This window comes from Nicotiana tabacum, chromosome 10, assembly GCF_000715075.1.
Source record: "Nicotiana tabacum cultivar K326 chromosome 10, ASM71507v2, whole genome shotgun sequence".
In the NCBI taxonomy this organism is placed as follows: domain Eukaryota; kingdom Viridiplantae; phylum Streptophyta; class Magnoliopsida; order Solanales; family Solanaceae; genus Nicotiana; species Nicotiana tabacum.
In genome coordinates this window covers 56,914,040-56,924,685 of record NC_134089.1, presented here as the reverse complement: position 1 = coordinate 56,924,685, position 10,646 = coordinate 56,914,040, and positions in this window count along the sequence as shown.

Genomic DNA, 10,646 nt, shown 5'->3' with positions numbered 1-10,646 from the left:
ATCTTGCATAGCTGAAAGATCGCCACTTTATTTACATCTTGCATGGCTGAAAGATCGCCACTTCATTTATATCTTGCATGGCTGAAAGATCGCCACTTCATTTACATCTTGCATGGCTGAAAGATCGCCACATGCTGCATCTCATAGGCTGAAAGTTCGCCAAATCATCCCAAGGCATCATTGTTTGGAGGCACCATATTCATAGCCCAAGAACGCCATGACATGGCCTGAGGACCCCTTTTATCTTTTGCATATCATTATTCAAAGGCGTCATAGTTCAGAGGCATCATTCTCATAGCCCGAGAGCACCATTTCATGACCTGCAAATCCTTATTATACGCTTCATGGACCAGGACGTCATGGTCTGAGGACGTCATCCTAACCGTCCAAAGACAACATTTCATGGTCCGACGGGAACTTGCATCATGTTTAAATTTCCACAAAACATATGATTCATTTGCAGGTAAACCGGCGAGCAATGGCCATCTTAGCAGAAGAAATCCCGCTCCAGTTCCCGCAACCCTATTAGACTTTAACCATCCATCCTAACCCAAATATCGCGTCAATCTTGGAAAATCTCCATAGGCATATTCCGCCAACGGATCCTGGAATACATATGGACTGATTCATGTAAGACCGGGGATATGTAGGCAGCTCAGGAGCCAGAGATCGGTCAAATTCTTCAAACCATTCCGTTCGGTCAAAATTGGCCATCATATCTTTACCCGATAACTCTTTCATCCTTCTCGGGTAAAGAAGGGCAGCTGTTGATACCCAATTTTTCCCTGTATATTTTTATATGCAAATTACTTTTAAAATAGTAGGTATATGAATATATAAGTATGTCCCAAGGTTTTACTATTTTTCTCTTAATTTTTATAGATTTTTAAATCTATTTATTGCCCTATTTTATCAAGAAAAACCCAATAATTATCCCCAAAATTATCATTTTTGGTGATTCACTTATTGTATTCTCATATTTATATTAACATATAGCTGTCATAATTTTTGCATATTTTTACAAATTTGTTTAGTATTTTTAAAGCTAAATTGCGTATAATTGCGATATTAGCCTATTTTAAGATATAATTGTTTTCATAATTATAAAATTGACTCCAGTATTTTTAATTTTATAATTACGTATTATTAATAATTTTAGTACCTTTAATTTATTTTCAAAAATTATTTTACTATTTTTATAAAATAAATAATGGAAAAATGGCTATTTAAATGTTAGCCCCATTCATTTCAATTTTAGCCTTATTTGAACCTCCAATTGAACCCAATTTTAAACCCAATTACCCTGACCCAAGCCCTGTTTGAACCGACCCAAACCCAACCCTGTTAAACTGCCCCACCTACTCAATTAATCCAAGCCGTTGATCAAACTGATCAACGGCCACCAAATACCCTTTCCTTTTTTAATCCCGACCTACCCCCTAACCCTAACCATTTCACAACCCCAGCTGCCTCTGAAACCCTGCACTCTCTCAAACTCTCTCGAGACTTCTCAGAACCCTAACCGCCTCTCACCGCTTCCAACTTGAAAGCCACCGGAATCCATGGCTTCCAAGGCTATAGGAGTCTTATACCTACCTCTTGTTGCTCTTACACGCCTGATCTCTGAAGATTCAAGGCCTGACCTCGAAGGTTTGCACCCAGACCTCTGCCGATTCAAGTTTCCAGAGTCATCGCCGGCCTTGCTCCGGCATACCATGGTGTTTTGAGCCTGGTTCTGACCTCTCCGACTCAGATTGGTGACCTTTTCAAAGCCTTTCTCATTTCTAGGTTTCTTCTGAAACCCTAACCCTTCGAGGTTTTCTCCGATCTCTTTAAATTCGTTGTGTATCTATGCTCTCTTTGAGTTTTCAAACAATCTCCCTAACTTTTCTTTCGAAAATTACTTTTCAAAGTCTTTCTTTTACTATTTAGGGTTTTCTGAAAATGCTTAAGTATTTCTCTAACTTTCTTTTCCTTTTATTTTGTGTGTATTTGCCTCTACTCTTATACCAAGTATATTCTTCTACTGTGCTTTCTACGTTCCGTTCTTGTATGTTCTTCTACTGTGCTTTCTATACTATGCTCTTGTATGCTTTTCTACTATGTCCTGCTATTTTTTTCTACTATGTTCTGGTATGTTTTGCCTACTGTATTCTTCTATCGTGTTCTTAAGTGTTCTTACTATTTTCTTCTATTGAACTTTGTTTAAGTTTCTTTTAAAAGGATCTTCTTAAGCATGCTTTCTTCTACTGTTCTTATCAATCTTTTCTCATCATGTTTTGAATTAGTTTCTTTACTTTATTTGCCTTGAACCCCTCTACTATATTTACATGCTATTCATGAGTTTTGGTGCTGGAAGAAGCATGTTAGAAGTTTCAGTTCTTTTCTGAAACCTCTAAATATGTTTCGATTCGACTACTTGCCTCATCATCTCTGTACTTGATTCAAGGTGGAAACCCTAGAATTTGGGGGTTCTGCCGAGGTTTGATTGAACTAGGGTTTTATTTTAGAACCCTTAACTCTTTCATACTGACTTTGAGTCTCTGAACAGAGTTTGGACATCTTTGTTTTCATACAATGCTGAACTTTTTGCTAAACTCTTCTACACTGGATTTTTCTACTGATTTACAAGACAGTCTTCTTTCATGCTCACATGCTCCTTATATATGATGAATTTTCCTCTAAATGGTTTTTCAAATTTGCAATTAGTGCAAACTTCCTTCTCAATATGGATTGATTGATTTCTTTCCGTTGTTTGATGATTCTCCCTGTTACACGGCCTAAGTTAAAACCCTTCTTCACCTTTTCTGACTTGGTTCATTCATGTAAAATCTCAGACTCTTTTGATTTACTGTTTGTTAATTGATTTGCTTACCATATTTGCACAAACCTTGTATTTCAAAACCTTGTCCTTAAATAACCTTTTATGTATTTGCCCCTGATTGCATGTTGTGCACAAAGTGCTTACTCAATTTGTTTCCTTAAATGGTTTTCACCCGCTTGAATCTGAATCCCTTAATTAAAGGAAGCCTTATGTAATTGATTGACAATCAGTTCCTTAACTGTTTTTCTTGCCTTATTTCTGCCTGATTTTTACACTATAAAAGGCACGACCCTCTTCACACACTACAACATCAGAATCCTTCTGATCTCACACTCTCACATAATAGTATTCTCTTCTTGACTGCACTGTGGCCTATTTTACAAGACTTACTGCTTTCCTTTACTTGTTTCCCTGAAAAACTGGTATGTCCTGATTTAATTCGTAGCACCACAATAATGTGTAATTACTGCTTTTGTATCCATGTTCATAAGCTATTTCTGTATATCTCAGCACTTAAACTAGCATGTTGATTTCCTTGTGTGTGTTTTGTTTTGAACCCCCATTCCTCTATTACCCCTATGTGTTTTGAGTGGTGACTTATGGCATGGCAATGTAAGTTGTTGTCCATGAATTAAGTTTGAACCGCTAGGGTCTTTACCTCTAAGAAAACAGGCCAGAGGGTGTGCCAGCATCTCCCATTGTTGGGTATGCCCTTTAGCCCGCTTTTTTGTTGCCTCTTGCAACTTCCCATTCCCCTATACCCTTATGTGTAATGATATGAGCTGCTTTCTTTTTCCATTTTCCCTTTTCAGAATCCTACTTCTGCACTTGCACTCTCTCTTAGTCCCTAAGTTCTGCCCCCTATTGTGAGCCTTGCCTTGGGACCTCGAGCTCCCTTTGAACTTGGACACCTGAGGGCTTGCCCTTCCACACTGTACCATGGCTTAATCCGTGATACATTTGGGTGTAAGAACTGCTCGAAGTTCATATGAGACTCTTAGGGAACTCTGACACATCCCAAATAGGAGAAAGGCTTTGAAATATGATCTCTTGGAGTTGATTTACTTCATCATTCAGATAGGAAGTCTGAATCAGGCTCTCCTTGGTTGTACTTTTAAATTTCTGATGTATTTTTCCTTTACTTTACTTTTTCTAGGTTGTAATAATTTTGTAATAAAACTCTCGGGGATGGTCAGTGAAGAGGGAGGGTAACTATGTATGCAAAAAGGGGTAGATAACCTGCCTATAGGAGTTTATGAATTTCTGCATTCTCATATAGATACCATGTCTATAGGAATCTTGCATTCGCGTCTAGATACCATGTCTATAAGAATTTCTGCATATATACCATGTTTATAGGAATCTTGCATTCTTGTCTAGATACCATGTCTATAAGAATTTCTCCATAGATACCATGTTTATAAGAATCTTGCATTCTCATATAGGTACCATGTCTATAGTTTATTTCTGAACTTCTGCATAGCATATAGATATCCTGCCTATAGGAATTTTTGAATTTCTCCACATCATGTAGATATCCTGCCTATAGGTTCTTTCTAAATCTTGCATATGCATTCCTCATCAAGCAAACATGTTCATAGGTCTTAAATAACCAACTGCAATTAGATATCATGTTCATAGGCTTTAAACGAAATTCAGCATCTAGATGTCATGCCTATAAGGTTTTTGCATTTTTTACTACATTTATAAGAGTGTCCAAAATCGACAATACATAGAAAGCATGCATATAAGAGCCTTAATCGAATCTGAATCGTTTCACTCACTTATAGGTCTAAAACCAGTAACAATGACGCATGCTCTTTTGTTAAAACTCGCCTTTCTTTAATAACAGATGATTTTCTCAAATCAGTATGTATTCATGTTTGTTTTATTGTTCCGGAATCAGTGGATATCATGCCTATATGGGTATTCATCTAACACTTAGGCAAGCCATAGGGTGAAAGTTTATAAACTGAATCAGACTTTTATCAGCTACAACCAGCAGGCAGTCCTGATTCGGGCTTCTTATCTGAACTATGTAACGAATCAATCTGCCTCCACCGTTTAAGTTTTAATCAAACCCTAAACAGTACATGCAAGTCATGCTACATTATGTGCTTTTTTGGTTTAAAGGAGGTCTGTTTGAGCCCTTTTATTTGTTTATATGCTTCCCCAAACTTGTTATATGTGTTTTGTTTGTTGCCTTAGTATTTTACCTTTTGAAACCACAAATAAGCCCAATACCTCCTCCCTCTAGGATTAGTAGTCCCAAGTGCCTCCGGGGTTGATAAGATTGGGGCGGGTAATAGCATGCAATAAGTAAACGAGACGATTCTGTACTTTAATACCTTAATGGGGTGGGAAAGTTTAGACATGGATATGATGACCACGCGATAATATCACGTGTAACCCCTCACTGAGGAGTGATTACCGGATGTTGTGTGGGATAATCCATATTATTAATAAACCTAGGACCCACATTCCTTTGTTTTGTTTGTTTCTTTTAAATCTTTTTAAACCATTTCTTTTAAGAGAATCAACTCTTTTTAGTTCTCTTTTCTTACTTTTGTTTATTTGTAAACATTACGTGAAAATCCCCTCTTATTTGAAGCCTTTATTTGCCTATGTGTTATTTGCACTTAAGTCACAATAATAGTTTGGCCGGGAACCACACTAGTAGATCCTGAGGGGTGCCTAACACCATCCCCTTGGGATAATTTCAAGCCCTTACCCAATCTCTGGTTACTCAAAACAAACCCCTCCTAGTGTCTTAATGCACTTTAATCATTAGGTGGCGACTCTTCAATTCAAAATCCAATTCCCGAATGGGAACGAGTTGTCTCCCGAATGTCATAAACCCAATTTCGCGAGAAAAAGGGGGCACGACAGCGAGTTACAATAGTTTGAAAGGAATAATATTTGGCACCTGGTACCCAGACCCTCAGATCGAACCATTATAGGAACCAGGTGAGTATTCAGAAACAATCTTGATGAACATGGAATTACCACAAGGAACAAGGCATGACTAGTGGTTCAAGGCTACAATCAAGTTGAAGGGATTGACTATGATGAAACGTTTGCTATGATCGGTCGCATGGAAGCTATTAGAATTTTAATTGTTTTGCATCTCATATGGAATTCACCTTGTTCCAAATGGATGTCAAAAGTGCATTTTTGAATGGACTCCTTAAGGAAGAAGTCTATGTAAAGCAACCTATAGGGTTTGAATGTCATTAACACCCTGAATATGTGTTTAAACTGGACAAAGCATTATACGGGCTGAAGTAGGCTACTCGAGCTTGGTATGAAAGGCTATCAAAGTTCCTCTTGGAAAATGGCTTTAAAAGAGGGAAAATTGACAACACTCTGTTCTTAAAGAAACGGGGAAGGAACCTGCTCATTGTTCAGGTCTATGTTGATGATATCATTTTTGGGGCAACAGCTGATTATCTGTGTGAAGAATTTGCAAAACTTATGGGAAGTGAATTTGAAATGAGCATGATGGGGGAACTGAACTTCTTCTTAGGTCTTCAAGTAAAACAGTCTCCAAAGAGTATATTCATTTGTCAGAAAAAATACATCAAGGAGCTCTTGAAAAGGTTTGACATGGAAGCATCAAAAGTGATAGACACTCCCATTTCTATGGCCACTCGACTAGACATGGATGAAACTGGATCTCCTATGAATCAAACCATGTGTAGAGGCATTATTAGGTCTCTCCTCTATCTCACATCCAGCAGACCTGATATTGTCTTTAGTGTGGGGCTATGTGCAAGGTTTCAATCAAATCCCAAGGAATCTCATTTGAAGGCTGCCAAAAGAATACTGAGATATCTCAAAGGAACACATGACCTGGTTCTGTATTATCCCTCGGGTGACAGTTTTGATCTCATTGGTTATGCTGATGCAGACTATGCAGGTTATCTTATGGACAGGAAAAACACTTCTGGAATGGCTCACTTCTTAGGCTCATGTCTTATCTCTTGGGGAACAAGGAAGCAAAATTCAGTGGCTCTTTCAATAGCTGAAGTAGAATATGTAGCCGCAGCATCCTGTTGTGCTCAACTTCTATAGATTAAGCAGCAACTGGAGGACTTTGGGGTAATCACTGAGAGTGTGCCCCTTCTATGTGACAATACCAGTGCACTCAACATGTCCAAGAATCCAGTTCAACATAAAAGGACAAAGCATATTGATGTGAGATATCACTTTCTGAGTGGATAATGTGGAGAAAGGGCGGATATTTATGAAGTTCTGCAGCACAGAAGACCAAATTGCAAACATTTTCACCAAGGCATTAAGTAGGGAACAATTTGAAAGAAACAGAGTGAAGTTGGGGCTTTTAAAGCCCAATTGAGAATGATTTCTCTTTATCTGGCTATGAAAATCACCTTCAAGAAATAACTGGTTAAAAGTGTTTCCTGGCCATGTCTAACTCAGTTTAATACCATTGCAGGTAAACACGCATGATGAGTATAAAACCTGTAGATATAGTGCATGAATGATAAAAGATGATTGATTCCTTCAAATAAAAGGTCAAGAACCTGGTTCTTGTACCAACAGTTAGTAGTTCTGTGCATCCTTTAATACACGTCTTAAAAGGGTATAAAAAACATCTGCCATGTCATTCAACTTTTCAGATCCACTGTCACGTCTTCACTTCAAATCGTTCCATCTCCCTCTGAAACGCTGCACTTCTCCACGCCCAACCGCCATTTCAGAACTGGTGCCTATTCTCTCTCTTTATAATTATCATCTCCTCATAAAACCCCTCTTCTGTTCTTCCTAACCATAAGTCCTTCATTAGAATTTCCCAAAATCATCTTCACACCATCTTTCCCATGGTTGAGATAAACTCCAACCTCCCTGACTCAGTTGTACCTACTACTGATAAACCTATGGAGACTTCCGTTCCTACTGAGCCTTCCTTACCCACTCTTACCCTTTCCGCTAAAATCACACCACACACAGATTCCCCATCTCTCTCTATTTCAGAAACCCCTAAAATTGTTGCTCCGTCATCTTCATCTTCTGAGGTTCCCACTAGTCAAATACCAAGTGGAGAACAAGGTCAAAACCCAGAGGTCACAAAGAGTTTCCCTATCGCTGCTACAGATTCTGTGGTGGCAGTAGTAATAATTGAGGAAGAGAATGTTGTAACCGTCTTTGTGGTGTCTTCTGAGGGTGTATTGCATGAGATCATCTCTCAAAAAAATGAGGTATAAGGTGTGAGGGACGAAGGGACCATTGTAACTGTTGAAGGCTATGCACTAGCAGATACTACTAGGCCCTCACATGAGGAACCTGATCCCTCTCCGGAGGACCCGGGTCAGGGCTCTCATTCCCAGGATAGTTCTGCTCCTGCATTCGCTGTTGTGCCCTTGGAAATACAAGCACCTGAAATGAGGTCCAGTGATGAAGAGGACCTAGATAACGTGGCTCTTGATGCGTTCATAATAAAGCGGAGGGTTGTGTCCACTCCTGAGTCTGAAACCAAATGACCTACTACCAGGCTTCAAGCTAAGGTGGCATATGATTCTTCCCTTCAAAAAGGCAAGAAAAGTAGTAAGAAGAAAAGGAGGAAGTTGGTGAAAGACAGTGTACTCGTAAGTGTTGACGCGATCCATGTAGTAGAGGTGGAAGAAGAAACACTAGATGAACCTGGTTTTCTGGTTAGACGGTCTCAGAAAAAGAAAAAGCCTGCTTCAATAGAAAAGGGATCACCTTCTAGTTCCAAATTGAAAAAGGTTGTGAGTGAGTTCTCGATTTCTGATGAGGATGTGCTAGTCAAATCCAAGGGAAAAGGAAAATTAAGTAGTGAGAAGTCCGAAAAATGCAAGTCTGAAATTGTTCAAGAACCTGGTTCTGTGAAGAGGTTAAGGAGTGAAGTCAGTCTTGGCTCAAAATGCCTGAGGCACCAAAAGGTTCTGTTGGGTCATACATTTAACCCCGCAATCTCTGAGATGGCTGGCATGCGACAGATTCTTGAAATAGGTGAGTTTCAACGATGGGGGTATCTATTTCAAATAGATGGCCCTAAGGCTTATGAGAATGAGGTGCAAAGCTTATTTGTTATCCTTTTTCCCATTGAAACTGACTACATCTGCGCTTTGGTGAATGGATTGGATATAGTGTTTGATGTAAAAGCTGCTTGGTGAAATTCTTAAAGTTCCTACAGCCGATGTGTCCAGTGTAAAAGATGTTTGCAGTTCAACTTCAGAAATGTCGTGGTAAAGGACAACGCAAACCAGAAGGGGGACCAGATCCATAAGAAGGCGTTACTCCCTATCTATCAGCTACTTTTTGAATTGGTCAACAAAGTTCTATTGCCTCGAACTGAGAGGAGGTCCGTGACCTCTAAGTCTGACCTATTCTTGATGGAGCAACTGGACAGCTTTAACCCTGTAAGCCTGCTTGCTATTATGATTGAGCACATGCAAAAGGTAGCCAACTTCAAGGATGGCAATCATGGCCTTCCCTACAGGTTTTTGCTTACTAGAGTATTCAATTTCTTTGCGGTGCCATTGGGGCAAGGCAAGGTGGGGACTAAGAAGCAGACTTTCTCATAGACTACATTAGAAGAATGCAAGTGCTTGGAAAAGAATGGGGGAGTAGGAAGTACATCAACCGTCTCACAACAATTAATGCTCAGAATAGTGTAATTGAGGAAATTCGTCAGTTGAAGGCTCAGAATGCTATCCTGGAAGGTCAGCAAGCCCAAGGGGTTCCGGCGTCAAATGATGAGGTAGCTCGTTTGGCAAAGGAAAATGCTGATCTCAGGGCGCAAGTAGAGAAACTGAAAGCAGAACTGCTCAATGAGCAAAAGTCGTCAAATGCCCGAATAGACCTTGTTCTCCAAACACTTGTTGCAGCCTCCAAGCCTTCTACTCCTAGTGCCCCCTAAGTATCCCTTCAGTGACCAGATTCTGGAAATGTTCTTTAATTTTTTTGTTTGTTTTGACAGATTTTTAGTTCTCTTTTTTTTATGTGGTTGGGATGAAACACTATTGCTCCCGTTTTAACAGTCCAATATTGCCTCTCGCTTTTTAAGAAAAGGCATATTAAAATTTTATCAACATAAATTCTATCCTCTTTTATTATATTAGTGCCTTACTTCTGTTTTTCTATTTTCTATCATGTTTGTGTGCACATATGTGGTATGGGTTAGCTTGGCTGCACTTCTTTGTGTTGTTCTTCTATTTGTGTATTTTTAATGATGCCAAAAAGGGGGAAATAATAGTATAATACGACCATAAAGTCAGGGGGAACATAGCATGTGTAAGAAAAAGGGCATAAAGTCAGGGGGGAACTTGTGCTCTCATGTTACTTAATCTGGTTCTCTTAGCTCTAAATCCACGTTATCAATAATAAGTTTGTCATCATCAAAATGGGGAAAATTGATAGGTTTTCAATATCTTTGTCTTGTGTTTTGATGATCTAACAAACTCAATGTCAAGGACCAGATAGGGAACCTAACTCACTTAGACTACACTGCATTTAACGGATTCCAGCTAAATGTGAACTGCTACAACTTCAGGAGCTAGGAAATTAAACAAGGACCTGATACCCTTATGGTTCCCTCATAGCAATACAAAGTCAATTGGACACAACTGGAAATGAAGTGACTGCCTCCACTATCTCTGCCGTATTACACTGTTTCTAGCGCCCACTCACTTCTTGACCAACTAAAGTGCTCACATCATTTCAAGTGATGTGATCAAGGTGTACCAACAGGAGTTTATATTGAAACATTACTTGAATGTTTCAGTTTCTCATTCAAGAGTTTTTGCAAAAAATAGAGAAATCAATCGTCACGAGCTTG